At 42.2% G+C, this 18321-nt stretch overlaps 1 protein-coding gene across 4 annotated transcripts in view; it reads left to right on the top strand.

Annotated features, from left to right (window-relative positions):
- The first annotated feature begins 2011 nt into the window (after window positions 1-2011).
- Window positions 2012-18321, top strand: part of LOC110497190 (ETS-related transcription factor Elf-2) — a 40364-nt gene continuing 24054 nt past the window's right edge. For 2 of the 4 annotated variants that reach the window (XM_036971877.1, XM_036971880.1), the window contains exon 1: window positions 2012-2358. The gene's annotated coding sequence lies outside the window, so the exon portion shown is untranslated. Of the gene's footprint in view, window positions 2359-8843; window positions 9059-18321 lie in introns of those variants that run through there. The other 2 variants (XM_036971875.1, XM_036971876.1) reach the window with 2 other exon arrangements.

Here is an 18321-nt window from a genome sequence, read left to right on the forward strand (position 1 = left end):
TGGTTGTAGGGTTGGTTGTAGGGTTGGTTGGTGGGGGTGGTTGTGGGGTTGGTTGGTTGTGGGGTGGTTGGTTGGTGGGGTGGTTGGTGGGGTGGTTGTGGGGTTGGTTGGTGGGGTGGTTGTAGGGTTGGTTGGTTGTAGGGTTGGTTGGTGGGATGGTTGTAGGGTTGGTTGGTGGGGTGGTTGGTGGGGTGGTTGTAGGGTTGGTTGGTGGGGTGGTTGTAGGGTTGGTTGGTGGGGTGGTTGATGGGGTGGTTGTAGGGTTGGTTGGTGGGGTGGTTGTGTGTGACACAGTATGGAAAGACTAGTTGTCCAAACTATCCTATGGTTATATATTCATGTTGCTTGTGTATATTTTGTATAGAAAGACTAGTTTGAAGATCCAAACTAACACTATCCTGTCACTATAGCCATGTGTATATTTTGTATAGAAAGACTAGTTTGAAGATCCAAACTAACACTATCCTGTCACTATAGCCATGTGTATATTTTGTATAGAAAGACTAGTTTGAAGATCCAAACTAACAATATCCTGTCACTATAGCCATGTGTATATTTTGTATAGAAAGACTAGTTTGAAGATCCAAACTAACACTATCCTGTCACTATAGCCATGTGTATATTTTGTATAGAAAGACTAGTTTGAAGATCCAAACTAACAATATCCTGTCACTATAGCCATGTGTATATTTTGTATAGAAAGACTAGTTTGAAGATCCAAACTAACACTATCCTGTCACTATAGCCATGTGTATATTTTGTATAGAAAGACTAGTTTGAAGATCCAAACTAACAATATCCTGTCACTATAGCCATGTGTATATTTTGTATAGAAAGACTAGTTTGAAGATCCAAACTAACACTATCCTGTCACTATAGCCATGTGTATATTTTGTATAGAAAGACTAGTTTGAAGATCCAAACTAACACTATCCTGTCACTATAGCCATGTGTATATTTTGTATAGAAAGACTAGTTTGAAGATCCAAACTAACACTATCCTGTCGCTATAGCCATGTGTATATTTTGTATAGAAAGACTAGTTTGAAGGTCGAAACTAACAATATCCTGTCACTATAGCCATGTGTATATTTTGTATAGAAAGACTAGTTTGAAGGTCGAAACTAACAATATCCTGTCACTTAAAGTCATTATGTAATTACTAAAAAAGTTACTATGATGTCATACTCAGAAACGTGTCATATGTTGTATTTCTAAATGAAATGGAGCTGTACCCTTATTCAGAATGGACAAGTGGACTGGACACTTATTCAGAATGGACAAGTGGACTAGACACTTATTCAGAATGGACAAGTGGACTGTACACTTGACTTTGAACTTCATTGACATGATTCCATATCTAATTATGCGACTCAATTTGGAGAGCCCTTTTTTTTAATGGATGAAATTATCAATTCAATAATTGTTTTTATTATGTATAGTATCTGTTATTGTGAAGACAAATTCTTTGTAAATAAATAAAGGTGATTTTAAACTGTTTGGTTGGCAATGTAATTCATGTGATGTTTTTGTATACTACAGGATAAAACGACAACATTTGGGACAGTAGATGGAGCTCAACACTTCCATTCATTCTCCTTCAATCCGTTTGAATGGGTAACAGTCTCATTCAGCCAATGTTTATTGACATGTATTCATTAGTGACTGGATGGCTACATGACTAGTAGTAGTGACTAGTAGTCGTGACTAGCAGTAGTGACTAGTAGTAGTGACTAGCAGTAGTGCCTAGCAGCAGTGCAAAATCATTGACCAGCAGTAGTGCAAATTATATGTAAAGAAACGCACAGAGAGCGGGCATATCCTTCAGAAAATAATTTGATACACAACAGAGAAATAAAGTTATTATATTTCAATGCTACGAAACATAACATCAGTAGTATAACAATTTTGGAAAACGTCGCAAAATATACATGATACTATTTATGGGGAAGGCAGTTGCTGTTCTGCGTGACGTCACGGCCGGTGTGTCGTTTCTTTGACCCGAATCTCTCCTCCCAGCAACAACGAGTCCAGCCCCCTTGGAAAAAAACAAACAAACACCGTTTTATATATCGTTCAGAATAACATAGAAACGTGCTTTCACAACGACCAGAAACAACCAAATCCAAATCTAAGTGTAGCTAGTTTTACACTATGCGGCATAGTGATCTGGGTCGCTCACAACAAACGGGCTGCTAGTTACCGTCAGCTAGCTTTGACGTTAGCACCGCTAGCTGGCTCTGTTCGGGAGGAGGTTACCGAGTGGCACAGGCAGCAGCTAGCGTTACCATTGTCTGTTGTTGACTCGGTCTGCCATCAGCAACCCCCTTTTGGACTGGGCAGAGGAGGCATTTCAAGGTAAGGAGAGTCTTGTAAACTATCCATATGCTAATTCTGCTAAACTATCTTAACAACAAGCTGGTAATCGTGAGTACCAGAACATATGCATGTTCGCTAACTAACTATAGAGAGGAGGGGGCGTCACAATTTAGCTAGCGTTAGTTAATAATGGTAACTAGTTAGCTAGTTGCTGTGGTTATTAAATAAATAAAGTATTTAATCAATGTTAATGTTTGAGAGCGAGAGAGAAGGCTCCAGGAAGTTACAGTAAAATGTCCCTCTAGTTAAGTTAGTCTCCCAGTGTTGTACATGTCGCCCTCAGTTGTGTTTAATACCATACATTTACACAGGCAATGCCCCTGGTAATCACCATTTAACCCCCTACAACCACAATATACTATTGCCCAAGAGCAGGACTACACACAGCAGTAGTGTCGGCAATAGCTGCACAGGCGTCAGTGGGTTTTGTCAATCACTCGTAGCTACTCTGCTACATTTGATATCTGTGTCATTTAGCAGACACTCTTTTCCAGAGCGGCTTACAGTAAGTAGTGAGTGGGTACATTTTCATATTTCATTTTCGTACATTATTAATAAGTTATTCAGACTAGATAAAAACAGGCGTTACTCTGTCTGTCTGACAGCAGCGTTATCTTGCCCTAGATAAGACTATGGCGGCACTTGACATTTGGCCTGTAATAACTGCTTCCCTCACAAAGAATTTGTGACGAGCTGGTAATGCAAACAAACTGATAACTAACTAAATGAGAAGCGCTGGCCTAGAGTAACCTTTGAACCAGCGAGCTAGGCCCTGAAGGATAGTCATCTCACAAGTGAACAACGGTTTCAGCCTGGCACCCATGTCCTTGTTAGGCAACCAGACACCGTTTACACAGTGAAACTTGCAGTGTACCGACTGTTGAACAAAAAGCATACGTTTACTTGAATATTACATATTGGGTGAATGTTTGGTTGGTTCCCAACAGGGGGGGTGGGAAACCAAGGTCTAGTGGTGGGATGGACCCCAGGGTTACCATAGTGATATGAGAAGGGGTGGCGGGGGATGAATAAATGCTCATGGTGAGGGTTGGTCAAACTCTGGCACTGATAGGAGACTGTCCTTGTAGAGTAGCATACCACTGTATATATCTCCACCTGATAGGCTACTTCATCTTAGAGCCGTGCTGAGCACACAGTCTAGTCTACATCCATTCTCTCAGACACTGACTGGTATAAATAATATGACCTCTCTCTTACTGGTATAAATAATATGACCTCTCTCTGACTGGTATAAATAATATGATCTCTCAGACACTGACTGGTATAAATAATATGACCTCTCAGACACTGACTGGTATAAATAATATGACCTCTCAGACACTGACTGGTATAAATAATATGACCTCTCACTGACTGGTATAAATAATATGACCTCTCTGACTGGTATAAATAATATGACCTCTCACTGACTGGTATAAATAATATGACCTCTCACTGACTGGTATAAATAATATGACCTCTCAGACACTGACTGGTATAAATAATATGACCTCTCACTGACTGGTATAAATAATATGACCTCTCAGACACTGACTGGTATAAATAATATGACCTCTCAGACACTGACTGGTATAAATAATATGACGTCTCACTGACTGGTATAAATAATATGACCTCTCACTGACTGGTATAAATAATATGACCTCTCACTGACTGGTATAAATAATATGACCTCTCAGACACTGACTGGTATAAATAATATGACCTCTCAGTCACTGACTGGTATAAATAATATGACCTCTCAGACACTGACTGGTATAAATAATATGACCTCTCACTGACTGGTATAAATAATATGACCTCTCAGTCACTGACTGGTATAAATAATATGACCTCTCAGTCACTGACTGGTATAAATAATATGACCTCTCAGTCACTGACTGGTATAAATAATATGACCTCTCTCTGACTGGTATAAATAATATGACGTCTCACTGACTGGTATAAATAATATGACCTCTCTCTGACTGGTATAAATAATATGACCTCTCACTGACTGGTATGAATAATATGACCTCTCACTGACTGGTATAAATAATATGACCTCTCTGACTGGTATAAATAATATGACCTCTCAGACACTGACTGGTATAAATAATATGACCTCTCAGACACTGACTGGTATAAATAATATGACCTCTCAGACACTGACTGGTATAAATAATATGACCTCTCACTGACTGGTATAAATAATATGACCTCTCACTGACTGGTATAAATAATATGACCTCTCACTGACTGGTATAAATAATATGACCTCTCTCTGACTGGTATGAATACTATGACCTCTCTCTGACTGGTATAAATAATGACCTCTCAGACACTGACTGGTATAAATAATATGATCTCACTGACTGGTATAAATAATATGACCTCTCACTGACTGGTATAAATAATATGACCTCTCACTGACTGGTATAAATAATGACCTCTCAGACACTGACTGATATAAATAATGACCTCTCACTGACTGGTATAAATAATATGACCTCTCACTGACTGGTATAAATAATATGACCTCTCAGTCACTGACTGGTATGAATAATATGACCTCTCAGACACTGACTGGTATAAATAATATGACCTCTCACTGACTGGTATAAATAATATGACCTCTCAGACACTGACTGGTATAAATAATATGACCTCTCAGACACTGACTGGTATAAATAATATGACCTCTCAGTCACTGACTGGTATAAATAATATGACCTCTCACTGACTGGTATAAATAATATGACCTCTCACTGACTGGTATAAATAATATGACCTCTCACTGACTGGTATAAATAATATGACCTCTCAGACACTGACTGGTATAAATAATATGACCTCTCAGACACTGACTGGTATAAATAATATGACCTCTCAGACACTGACTGGTATAAATAATATGACCTCTCAGACACTGACTGGTATAAATAATATGACCTCTCAGACACTGACTGGTATAAATAATATGACCTCTCAGACACTGACTGGTATAAATAATATGACCTCTCAGACACTGACTGGTATAAATAATATGACCTCTCAGACACTGACTGGTATAAATAATATGACCTCTCAGACAATGACTGGTATAAATAATATGACCTCTCAGACACTGACTGGTATAAATAATATGACCTCTCAGACACTGACTGGTATAAATAATATGACCTCTCAGACACTGACTGGTATAAATAATATGACCTCTCAGACACTGACTGGTATAAATAATATGACCTCTCAGACACTGACTGGTATAAATAATATGACCTCTCAGACACTGACTGGTATAAATAATATGACCTCTCAGACACTGACTGGTATAAATAATATGACCTCTCAGACACTGACTGGTATAAATAATATGACCTCTCAGACACTGACTGGTATAAATAATATGACCTCTCAGACACTGACTGGTATAAATAATATGACCTCTCACTGACTGGTATAAATAATATGACCTCTCAGACACTGACTGATATAAATAATATGACCTCTCAGACACTGACTGGTATAAATAATATGACCTCTCAGACACTGACTGGTATAAATAATATGACCTCTCAGACACTGACTGGTATAAATAATATGACCTCTCAGACACTGACTGGTATAAATAATATGACCTCTCAGACACTGACTGGTATAAATAATATGACCTCTCAGACACTGACTGGTATAAATAATATGACCTCTCAGACACTGACTGGTATAAATAATATGACCTCTCAGACACTGACTGGTATAAATAATATGACCTCTCAGACACTGACTGGTATAAATAATATGACCTCTCAGACACTGACTGGTATAAATAATATGACCTCTCACTGACTGGTATAAATAAAATGACCTCTCTCTGACTGGTATAAATAATATGACCTCTCTCTGACTGGTATAAATAATATGACCTCTCTCTGACTGGTATAAATAATATGACCTCTCACTGACTGGTATAAATAATATGACCTCTCACTGACTGGTATAAATAATATGACCTCTCAGACACTGACTGGTATAAATAATATGACCTCTCAGACACTGACTGGTATAAATAATATGACCTCTCAGACACTGACTGGTATAAATAATATGACCTCTCAGACACTGACTGGTATAAATAATATGACCTCTCAGACACTGACTGGTATAAATAATATGACCTCTCACTGACTGGTATAAATAATATGACCTCTCAGTCACTGACTGGTATAAATAATATGACCTCTCAGACACTGACTGGTATAAATAATATGACCTCTCTCTGACTGGTATAAATAATAAGACCTCTCAGACACTAAGTGCTATAAATATTATGACCTATTACTGACTGGTATAAATAATATGACCTCTCACTGACTGGTATAAATAATATGACCCCTCTGACTGGTATAAATAATATGACCTCTCTCTGACTGGTATAAATAATATGACCTCTCACTGACTGGTATAAATAATATGACCTCTCAGACACTGACTGGTATAAATAATATGACCTCTCAGACACTGACTGGTATAAATAATATGACCTCTCAGACACTGACTGGTATAAATAATATGACCTCTCAGACACTGACTGGTATAAATAATATGACCTCTCAGACACTGACTGGTATAAATAATATGACCTCTCAGACACTGACTGGTATAAATAATATGACCTCTCAGACACTGACTGGTATAAATAATATGACCTCTCTCTGACTGGTATAAATAATAAGACCTCTCAGACACTAAGTGGTATAAATATTATGACCTATTACTGACTGGTATAAATAATATGACCTCTCACTGACTGGTATAAATAATATGACCCCTCTGACTGGTATAAATAATATGACCTCTCAGACACTGACTGGTATAAATAATATGACCTCTCTCTGACTGGTATAAATAATATGACCTCTCAGACACTAAGTGGTATAAATATTATGACCTATTACTGACTGGTATAATTAATATGACCTCTCACTGACTGGTATAAATAATATGACCTCTCAGACACTGACTGATATAAATAATATGACCTCTCAGACACTGACTGGTATAAATAATATGACCTCTCAGACACTGACTGGTATAAATAATATGACCTCTCAGACACTGACTGGTATAAATAATATGACCTCTCAGACACTGACTGGTATAAATAATATGACCTCTCAGACACTGACTGGTATAAATAATATGACCTCTCAGACACTGACTGGTATAAATAATATGACCTCTCAGACACTGACTGGTATGAATAATATGACCTCTCAGACACTGACTGGTATGAATAATATGACCTCTCAGACACTGACTGGTATAAATAATATGACCTCTCAGACACTGACTGATATAAATAATATGACCTCTCAGACACTGACTGGTATAAATAATATGACCTCTCAGACACTGACTGGTATAAATAATATGACCTCTCAGACACTGACTGGTATAAATAATATGACCTCTCAGACACTGACTGGTATAAATAATATGACCTCTCAGACACTGACTGGTATAAATAATATGACCTCTCAGACACTGACTGGTATAAATAATATGACCTCTCAGACACTGACTGGTATAAATAATATGACCTCTCAGACACTGACTGGTATAAATAATATGACCTCTCAGACACTGACTGGTATAAATAATATGACCTCTCAGACACTGACTGGTATAAATAATATGACCTCTCAGACACTGACTGGTATAAATAAAATGACCTCTCAGACACTGACTGGTATGAATAATATGACCTCTCAGACACTGACTGGTATGAATAATATGACCTCTCAGACACTGACTGGTATAAATAATATGACCTCTCAGACACTGACTGGTATAAATAATATGACCTCTCAGACACTGACTGGTATAAATAATATGACCTCTCAGACACTGACTGGTATAAATAATATGACCTCTCAGACACTGACTGGTATAAATAATATGACCTCTCAGACACTGACTGGTATAAATAATATGACCTCTCAGACACTGACTGGTATAAATAATATGACCTCTCAGACACTGACTGGTATAAATAATATGACAGTTGATGGTGAATGACTGCTAGTGTCTGTCTGTAACTGTTGATGTTGCTGTGGAAGATGTTATAGTTGATGATGAATAACTGCTAGTGTTTGTCTGTGGGTGTGTGAGATCATCTAATGTTGGCCTGTGTGTGTGCACTTTAGGTCATCTTAGCCTAAAGTGTGTGTGTGTGTGTGTTTGTGCGCGCGAGAGTGAGGGCAGGGCACAAGGCAGGGCGTTGTATCTTTAGCAACTAGCCTCAGTCTGAACAAAAGCTCTGTTTGTTGCAGTATCATGTGACGCTGTGTGTGTTCCACCCTCATCATGTGATCTGGGGGCAGGGCTCACACTCTCAAAGTGCTGAGTCTCTCTGAGGCTCACTCTCTTTCCACCGCATGGAGAAGACGGATGAGAGGAGAGAGGGATGGAAAGAGAGGAGGATAGAGTGATGGGAAGAGAGAGAGATGGAAGGAAGAGAGGTTACAGAGAAAGGGAGGCAAGGAGAATGGTTCTGCAATGCAGCAAGGCCACATTCTCTCTCTTTCTATCACTACTTGTTTATTTAGCTTGTTGAAAGACAGTCAAACAAAGCTCCTACCATTTTCTAGATGTCATGGATGAATCAACAGCAGGAGTAAGTCAGAATGTTGTGGGATTCCTCGGAATGTTGGATACTTGTATGGAATGTTGGATACTTGTGTGGAATGTTGGATACTTGTGTGGAATGTTGGATACTTGTGTGGAATGTTGGATACTTGTGTGGAATGTTGGATGGAATGTTGGATACTTGTATGGAATGTTGGATACTTGTGTGGAATGTTGGATACTTGTGTGGAATGTTGGATACTTGTGTGGAATGTTGGATACTTGTGTGGAATGTTGGATACTTGTATGGAATTTTGGATACTTGTGTGGAATGTTGGATACTTGTGTGGAATGTTGGATACTTGTGTGGAATGTTGGATACTTGTGTGGAATGTTGGATACTTGTGTGGAATGTTGGATACTTGTATGGAATGTTGGATACTTGTGTGGAATGTTGGATACTTGTGTGGAATGTTGGATACTTGTGTGGAATGTTGGATACTTGTGTGGAATGTTGGATACTTGTGTGGAATGTTGGAATCCTTCTCATATTGGATCCAGTCTGGGGATGAATGTGCAGGGTTCAGATTGAGCATGTGGAGCAGGTCATGAGACTCTGTGACTGTATCTAAACCTGCTCTCTCTGTTCCATGGTGTTCCTTGGTAAGTAGCCTGTCTGAGGAACGTTTGCAGTGGTTGTGTGGCTCCTCTGTATCTTGTATGGTGAAGATGTTGGCTTTCGATAGACGTTGGAATGACAGGACTTTGGACTGAGTGATACATTACATAAAGAGAATGTAGGTTATATGGATAGGCGTTCACTAGTGTTTTTATGCCAGTAGTCCAAACTAATCACGCTAGCTTTGGAAACTAAGAACTACAGTTTGGTGGGGTTATTTTTTTGCCTGTCTTTTGTTGACTTTTAGGGTTTGGAACTGTTGTGTACTTCTGTGGTGACATGGCAGTCTCTCTTGACCAGCCTGTAATTCTGGTTTCAATGTTGAAGGTCTTGTTTGAGACTTGTTTAGTCTGCTGTGTGTGTGTGTGTGTGTGTGTGTGTGTGTGTGTGTGTGTGTGTGTGTGTGTGTGTGTGTGTGTGTGTGTGTGTGTGTGTAAGGCCGTCATACCTGTGTTTATCCCACAGTAACTAGCTACAAAGAATATACTACTCCGTTCCAGTATTGTTTTGAACAAAGGAACATCGGGTGCAGCAGCTGTCAGGGAATGTTTGTGTTTGTGGACTTTGATATCATGTTTATGAAACAACTACAGCTGGCGCCACTGCATTTCCTATGTTTCTGGGAGAGAGGGAGAGGGAGGTAATGGGAGAGAGAGGGAGGGAGGGGGAGGTAATAGGAGAGAGGGAGGGGGAGGTAATGGGAGAGAGGGAGAGGGAGGTAATGGGAGAGAGGGAGAGGGAGGTAATGGGAGAGAGGGAGAGGTAATGAGAGAGAGAGAGAGGGAGGGAGTGGGAGGTAATGGGAGAGAGGGAGGGGGAGGTAATGAGGGAGGGGGAGGTAATGGGAGAGAGGGAGAGGTAATGAGAGAGAGAGGGAGGGAGTGGGAGGTAATGGGAGAGAGGGAGGGGGAGGTAATGAGGGAGGGGGAGGTAATGGGAGAGAGAGAGGGATGAGTGGGAGGTAATGAGAGAGAGGGATGGAGTGGGAGGTAATGGGAGAGAGGGAGTGGGAGGTAATGGGAGAGAGGGAGGTAGAGAGGGAGGGAGTGGGAGGTAATGGGAGGTAATGGGAGGGGGAGGTAATGGGAGAGAGGGAGGGGGAGGTAATGGGAGAGGGAGGGGGAGGTAATGGGAGAGGGAGGGGGAGGTAATGGGAGAGAGGGAGTGGGAGGTAATGGGAGAGAGGGAGTGGGAGGTAATGGGAGGGGGAGGTAATGGGAGAGAGGGAGGGGGAGGTAATGGGAGAGAGGGAGGGGGAGGTAATGGGAGAGAGGGATGGGGAGGTAATGGGAGAGAGGGAGGGGGAGGTAATGGGAGAGAGGGAGTGGGAGGTAATGGGAGAGAGGGAGTGGGAGGTAATGGGAGAGAGGGAGTGGGAGGTAATGGGAGAGAGAGAGAGGGAGGGGGAGGTAATGGGAGGGAGGGGGAGGTAATGGGAGAGAGAGGGAGGGAGGGGGAGGTAATGGGAGAGAGAGGGAGGGAGGGGGAGGTAATAGGAGAGAGGGAGGGGGAGGTAATGGGAGGGAGGGGGAGGTAATGGGAGAGAGGGAGGGGGAGGTAATGGGAGAGAGAGGGAGGGAGTGGGAGGTAATGGGAGAGAGGGAGTGGGAGGTAATGGGAGCGAGGGAGAGGGAGTGGGAGGCAATGGGAGAGAGGGAGTGGGAGGTAATGGGAGAGAGGGAGAGGGAGTGGGAGAGATCATAATTCAGCTGGTTTGTGATTTGCTGATGTCATCCTTTCCTTGACTGTTATCTTAGTGTCAACGTTTTCCACCAGCCTTGGGCCAGAGTGGAAAGAAACTTGTGGATGTTGCAGCCCTCAAGGATGCAGACCTGTGTACTTTAACAATCACACACTATGTTGCTTGGATGATGGGGCTGCACATTCCAAGGTCTTGACATTTCACTGTGTGACCAGGCAACTTCCACTGCACTGCCCACATGCACAGTTGTGCACGCTCACTCAGTCACTCACTCAGTCACTCACTCAGTCACTCACTCAGTCACTCACTCAGTCACTCACTCAGTCACTCACTCAGTCACTCACTCACTCAGTCACTCACTCACTCACTCACTCACTCACTCACTCACTCACTCACTCACTCAGGGAGTAGGAGTAGGGAACACCAGCCCTGTCCTCTACATTACAGTAGGGAACACCAGCCCTGTCCTCTACATTACAGTAGGGAACACCAGCCCTGTCTTCTACATTACAGTAGGGAACACCAGCCCTGTCTTCTACATTACAGTAGGGAACACCAGCCCTGTCTTCTACATTACAGTAGGGAACACCAGCCCTGTCCTCTACATTACAGTAGGGAACACCAGCCCTGTATTCTACATTACAGTAGGGAACACCAGCCCTGTCCTCTACATTACAGTAGGGAACACCAGCCCTGTCCTCTACATTACAGTAGGGAACACCATCCCTGTCTTCTACATTACAGTAGGGAACACCAGCCCTGTCTTCTACATTACAGTAGGGAACACCAGCCCTGTCCTCTATATTACAGTAGGGAACACCAGCCCTGTCCTCTACATTACAGTAGGGAACACCAGCCTGTCCTCTACATTACAGTAGGGAACACCAGCCCTGTCTTCTACATTAGAGTAGGGAACACCAGCCCTGTCTTCTACATTACAGTAGGGAACACCAGCCTGTCTTCTACATTACAGTAGGGAACACCAGCCCTGTCTTCTACATTACAGTAGGGAACACCAGCCCTGTCTTCTACATTACAGTAGGGAACACCAGCCCTGTCTTCTACATTACAGTAGGGAACACCAGCCTGTCTTCTACATTACAGTAGGGAACACCAGCCCTGTCCTCTATATTACAGTAGGGAACACCAGCCCTGTCTTCTACATTACAGTAGGGAACACCAGCCTGTCCTCTATATTACAGTAGGGAACACCAGCCTGTCCTCTACATTACAGTAGGGAACACCAGCCCTGTCCTCTACATTACAGTAGGGAACACCAGCCCTGTCTTCTACATTACAGTAGGGAACACCAGCCCTGTCCTCTACATTACCGTAGGGAACACCAGCCCTGTCTTCTACATTACAGTAGGGAACACCAGCCTGTCCTCTACATTACAGTAGGGAACACCAGCCCTGTCTTCTACATTACAGTAGGGAACACCAGCCTGTCCTCTACATTACAGTAGGGAACACCAGCCCTGTCTTCTACATTACAGTAGGGAACACCAGCCTGTCCTCTATATTACAGTAGGGAACACCAGCCCTGTCCTCTACATTACAGTAGGGAACACCAGCCCTGTCTTCTACATTACAGTAGGGAACACCAGCCCTGTCTTCTACATTACAGTAGGGAACACCAGCCTGTCCTCTACATTACAGTAGGGAACACCAGCCCTGTCCTCTACATTACAGTAGGGAACACCAGCCCTGTCCTCTACATTACAGTAGGGAACACCAGCCCTGTCCTCTACATTACAGTAGGGAACACCAGCCCTGTCTTCTACATTACAGTAGGGAACACCAGCCCTGTCCTCTATATTACAGTAGGGAACACCAGCCCTGTCCTCTACATTACAGTCGGGAACACCAGCCCTGTCCTCTACATTACAGTAGGGAACACCAGCCCTGTCCTCTACATTACAGTAGGGAAAACAGGACAGTCGTTATGTTTAGGTATTGACCTGTCCTGTGTCAAACAGAGGGAACAGTCATTATATTTTGGTATTGACCTGTCCTGTGTCAAACAGAGGGAACAGTCATTATATTTTGGTATTGACCTGTCCTGTATCAGAGAAGGGAACAGTCGTTATGTTTTGGTATTGACCTGTCCTGTATCAGAGGGAACAGTCATTATGTTTTGGTATTGACCTGTCCTGTATCAGAGGGAACAGTCATTATGTTTTGGTATTGACCTGTCCTGTATCAGAGGGAACAGTCATTATGTTTTGGTATTGACCTGTCCTGTATCAGAGGAGGGAACAGTCATTATGTTTTGGTATTGACCTGTCCTGTATCAGAGGGAACAGTCATTATGTTTTGGTATTGACCTGTCCTGTATCAGAGGAGGGAACAGTCATTATGTTTTGGTATTGACCTGTCCTGTATCAGAGGAGGGAACAGTCATTATGTTTTGGTATTGACCTGTCCTGTATCAGAGGAGGGAACAGTCATTATGTTTTGGTATTGAGCTGTCCTGTATCAGAGGGAACAGTCATTATGTTTTGGTATTGACCTGTCCTGTATCAGAGGAGGGAACAGTCATTATGTTTTGGTATTGACCTGTCCTGTATCAGAGGGAACAGTCATTATGTTTTGGTATTGACCTGTCCTGTATCAGAGGGAACAGTCATTATGTTTTGGTATTGACCTGTCCTGTATCAGAGGAGGGAACAGTCGTTATGTTTTGGTATTGACCTGTCCTGTATCAGAGGGAACAGTCATTATGTTTTGGTATTGACCTGTCCTGTATCAGAGGGAACAGTCATTATGTTTTGGTAATGACCTGTCCTGTATCAGAGGGAACAGTCATTATGTTTTGGTATTGACCTGTCCTGTATCAGAGGAGGGAACAGTCATTATGTTTTGGTATTGACCTGTCCTGTATCAGAGGAGGGAACAGTCGTTATGTTTTGGTATTGACCTGTCCTGTATGAGAGGAGGGAACAGTCGTTATGTTTTGGTATTGACCTGTCCTGTATCAGAGGAGGGAACAGTCATTATGTTTTGGTATTGACCTGTCCTGTATCAGAGAAGGGAACAGTCATTATGTTTTGGTATTGACCTGTCCTGTATCAGAGGGAACAGTCATTATGTTTTGGTATTGACCTGTCCTGTATCAGAGGGAACAGTCATTATGTTTTGGTATTGACCTGTCCTGTATCAGAGGAGGGAACAGTCATTATGTTTTGGTATTGACCTGTCCTGTGTCAGAGGGAACAGTCATTATGTTTTGGTATTGACCTGTCCTGTATCAGAGGAGGAGGGAACAGTCGTTAAGTTTTGGTATTGACCTGTCCTGTATCAGAGGAGGAGGGAACAGTCGTTATGTCTTGGTATTGACCTGTCCTGTATCAGAGGGAACAGTCGTTATGTTTTGGTATTGACCTGTCCTGTATCAGAGGAGGAGGGAACAGTCGTTATGTTTTGGTATTGACCTGTCCTGTATCAGAGGAGGGAACAGTCATTATGTTTTGGTATTGACCTGTCCTGTATCAGAGGGAACAGTCGTTATGTTTTGGTATTGACCTGTCCTGTATCAGAGGAGGAGGGAACAGTCGTTAAGTTTTGGTATTGACCTGTCCTGTATCAGAGGAGGAGGGAACAGTCGTTATGTCTTGGTATTGACCTGTCCTGTATCAGAGGGAACAGTCGTTATGTTTTGGTATTGACCTGTCCTGTATCAGAGGAGGAGGGAACAGTCGTTATGTTTTGGTATTGACCTGTCCTGTATCAGAGGAGGGAACAGTCATTATGTCTTGGTATTGACCTGTCCTGTATCAGAGGAGGGAACAGTCATTATGTCTTGGTATTGACCTGTCCTGTATCAGAGGAGGGAACAGTCATTATGTTTTGGTATTGACCTGTCCTGTATCAGAGGGAACAGTCATTATGTTTTGGTATTGACCTGTCCAGTATCAGAGGGAACAGTCAATATGTTTTGGTATTGACCTGTCCTGTATGAGGGAACAGTCATTATGTTTTGGTATTGACCTGTCCTGTATCAGAGGGAACAGTCATTATGTTTTGGTATTGACCTGTCCTGTATCAGAGGAGGGAACAGTCATTATGTTTTGGTATTGACCTGTCCTGTATCAGAGGAGGGAACAGTCGTTATGTTTTGGTATTGACCTGTCCAGTATCAGAGGAGGAGGGAACAGTCATTATGTTTTGGTATTGACCTGTCCTGTATCAAACAGAGGGAACAGTCATTATGTTTTGGTATTGACCTGTCCTGTATCAGAGGGAACAGTCATTATGTTTTGGTATTGACCTGTCCTGTATCAGAGGAGGGAACAGTCATTATGTTTTGGTATTGACCTGTCCTGTATGAGAGGAGGGAACAGTCGTTATGTTTTGGTATTGACCTGTCCTGTATCAGAGGGAACAGTCATTATGTTTTGGTATTGACCTGTCCTGTATGAGAGGAGGGAACAGTCATTATGTTTTGGTATTGACCTGTCCTGTATCAGAGGGAACAGTCATTATGTTTTGGTATTGACCTGTCCTGTATCAGAGGGAACAGTCATTATGTTTTGGTATTGACCTGTCCTGTACCAGAGGGAACAGTCGTTATGTTTTGGTATTGACCTGTCCTGTATGAGAGGGAACAGTCGTTATGTTTTGGTATTGACCTGTCCTGTATCAGAGGAGGGAACAGTCGTTATGTTTTGGTATTGACCTGTCCTGTATCAGAGGAGGGAACAGTCATTATGTTTTGGTATTGACCTGTCCTGTATCAGAGGAGGGAACAGTCGTTATGTTTTGGTATTGACCTGTCCTGTATCAGAGGAGGGAACAGTCATTATGTTGTGGTATTGACCTGTCCTGTATCAGAGGGAACAGTCATTATGTTTTGGTATTGACCTGTCCTGTATCAGAGGGAACAGTCATTATGTTTTGGTATTGACCTGTCCTGTATCAGAGGGAACAGTCATTATGTTTTGGTATTGACCTGTCCTGTATCAGAGGGAACAGTCATTATGTTTTGGTATTGACCTGTCCTGTATCAGAGGGAACAGTCATTATGTTGTGGTATTGACCTGTCCTGTATCAGAGGGAACAGTCATTATGTTTTGGTATTGACCTGTCCTGTATCAGAGGAGGGAACAGTCATTATGTTTTGGTATTGACCTCTCCTGTATCAGAGGAGGGAACAGTCATTATGTTTTGGTATTGACCTCTCCTGTATCAGAGGAGGGAACAGTCATTATGTTTTGGTATTGACCTGTCCTGTATCAGAGGGAACAGTCATTATGTTTTGGTATTGACCTGTCCTGTATCAGAGGAGGGAACAGTCGTTATGTTTTGGTATTGACCTGTCCTGTATCAGAGGAGGAGGGAACAGTCATTATGTTTTGGTATTGACCTGTCCTGTATCAGAGAGAACAGTCATTATGTTTTGGTATTGACCTGTCCTGTATCAGAGGAGGAGGGAACAGTCATTATGTTTTGGTATTGACCTGTCCTGTATCAAACAGAGGGAACAGTCATTATGTTTTGGTATTGACCTGTCCTGTATCAGAGGGAACAGTCATTATGTTTTGGTATTGACCTGTCCTGTATCAGAGGAGGAGGGAACAGTCATTATGTTTTGGTATTGACCTGTCCTGTATCAGAGGGAACAGTCATTATGTTTTGGTATTGACCTGTCCTGTATCAGAGGAGGGAACAGTCGTTATGTTTTGGTATTGACCTGTCCTGTATCAGAGGAGGGAACAGTCATTATGTTTTGGTATTGACCTGTCCTGTATCAGAGGAGGGAACAGTCATTATGTTTTGGTATTGACCTGTCCTGTATCAGAGGAGGGAACAGTCGTTATGTTTTGGTATTGACCTGTCCAGTATCAGAGGAGGGAACAGTCATTATGTTTTGGTATTGACCTGTCCTGTATCAGAGGAGGGAACAGTCATTATGTTTTGGTATTGACCTGTCCTGTATCAGAGGGAACAGTCATTATGTTTTGGTATTGACCTGTCCTGTATCAGAGGAGGAGGGAACAGTCATTATGTTTTGGTATTGACCTGTCCTGTATCAGAGGGAACAGTCATTATGTTTTGGTATTGACCTGTCCTGTATCAGAGGGAACAGTCATTATGTTTTGGTATTGACCTGTCCTGTATGAGGGAACAGTCATTATGTTTTGGTATTGACCTGTCCTGTATCAGGAGGGAACAGTCGTTATGTTTTGGTATTGACCTGTCCTGTATCAGAGGGAACAGTCATTATGTTTTGGTATTGACCTGTCCAGTATCAGAGGAGGAGGGAACAGTCATTATGTTTTGGTATTGACCTGTCCTGTATCAGAGAGAACAGTCATTATGTTTTGGTATTGACCTGTCCTGTATCAGAGGAGGGAACAGTCGTTATGTTTTGGTATTGACCTGTCCTGTATCAGAGGGAACAGTCATTATGTTTTGGTATTGACCTGTCCTGTATCAGAGGAGGGAACAGTCATTATGTTTTGGTAATGACCTGTCCTGTATCAGAGGGAACAGTCATTATGTTTTGGTATTGACCTGTCCTGTATCAGAGAAGGGAACAGTCATTATGTTTTGGTATTGACCTGTCCTGTATCAGAGGGAACAGTCATTATGTTTTGGTATTGACCTGTCCTGTATCAGAGGAGGGAACAGTCATTATGTTTTGGTATTGACCTGTCCTGTATCAGAGGGAACAGTCATTATGTTTTGGTATTGACCTGTCCTGTATCAGAGGAGGGAACAGTCATTATGTTTTGGTAATGACCTGTCCTGTATCAGAGGAGGAGGGAACAGTCGTTAAGTTTTGTCAATGATCTGCCTCCTACAGCTCTGCTGTGTGTGGGAGAGAAAGTGAAAGGTGTGTGGGAAATGGGGCGGCAGGGTAGCCTAGTGGTTAGAGCGTTGGGCTCTGTTACGAATCCCTTTTGGCCCGACAGTCTAGGGGGGATGG

Source organism: Oncorhynchus mykiss, unplaced genomic scaffold (assembly GCF_013265735.2).
Source record: "Oncorhynchus mykiss isolate Arlee unplaced genomic scaffold, USDA_OmykA_1.1 un_scaffold_85, whole genome shotgun sequence".
NCBI lineage: Eukaryota > Metazoa > Chordata > Actinopteri > Salmoniformes > Salmonidae > Oncorhynchus > Oncorhynchus mykiss.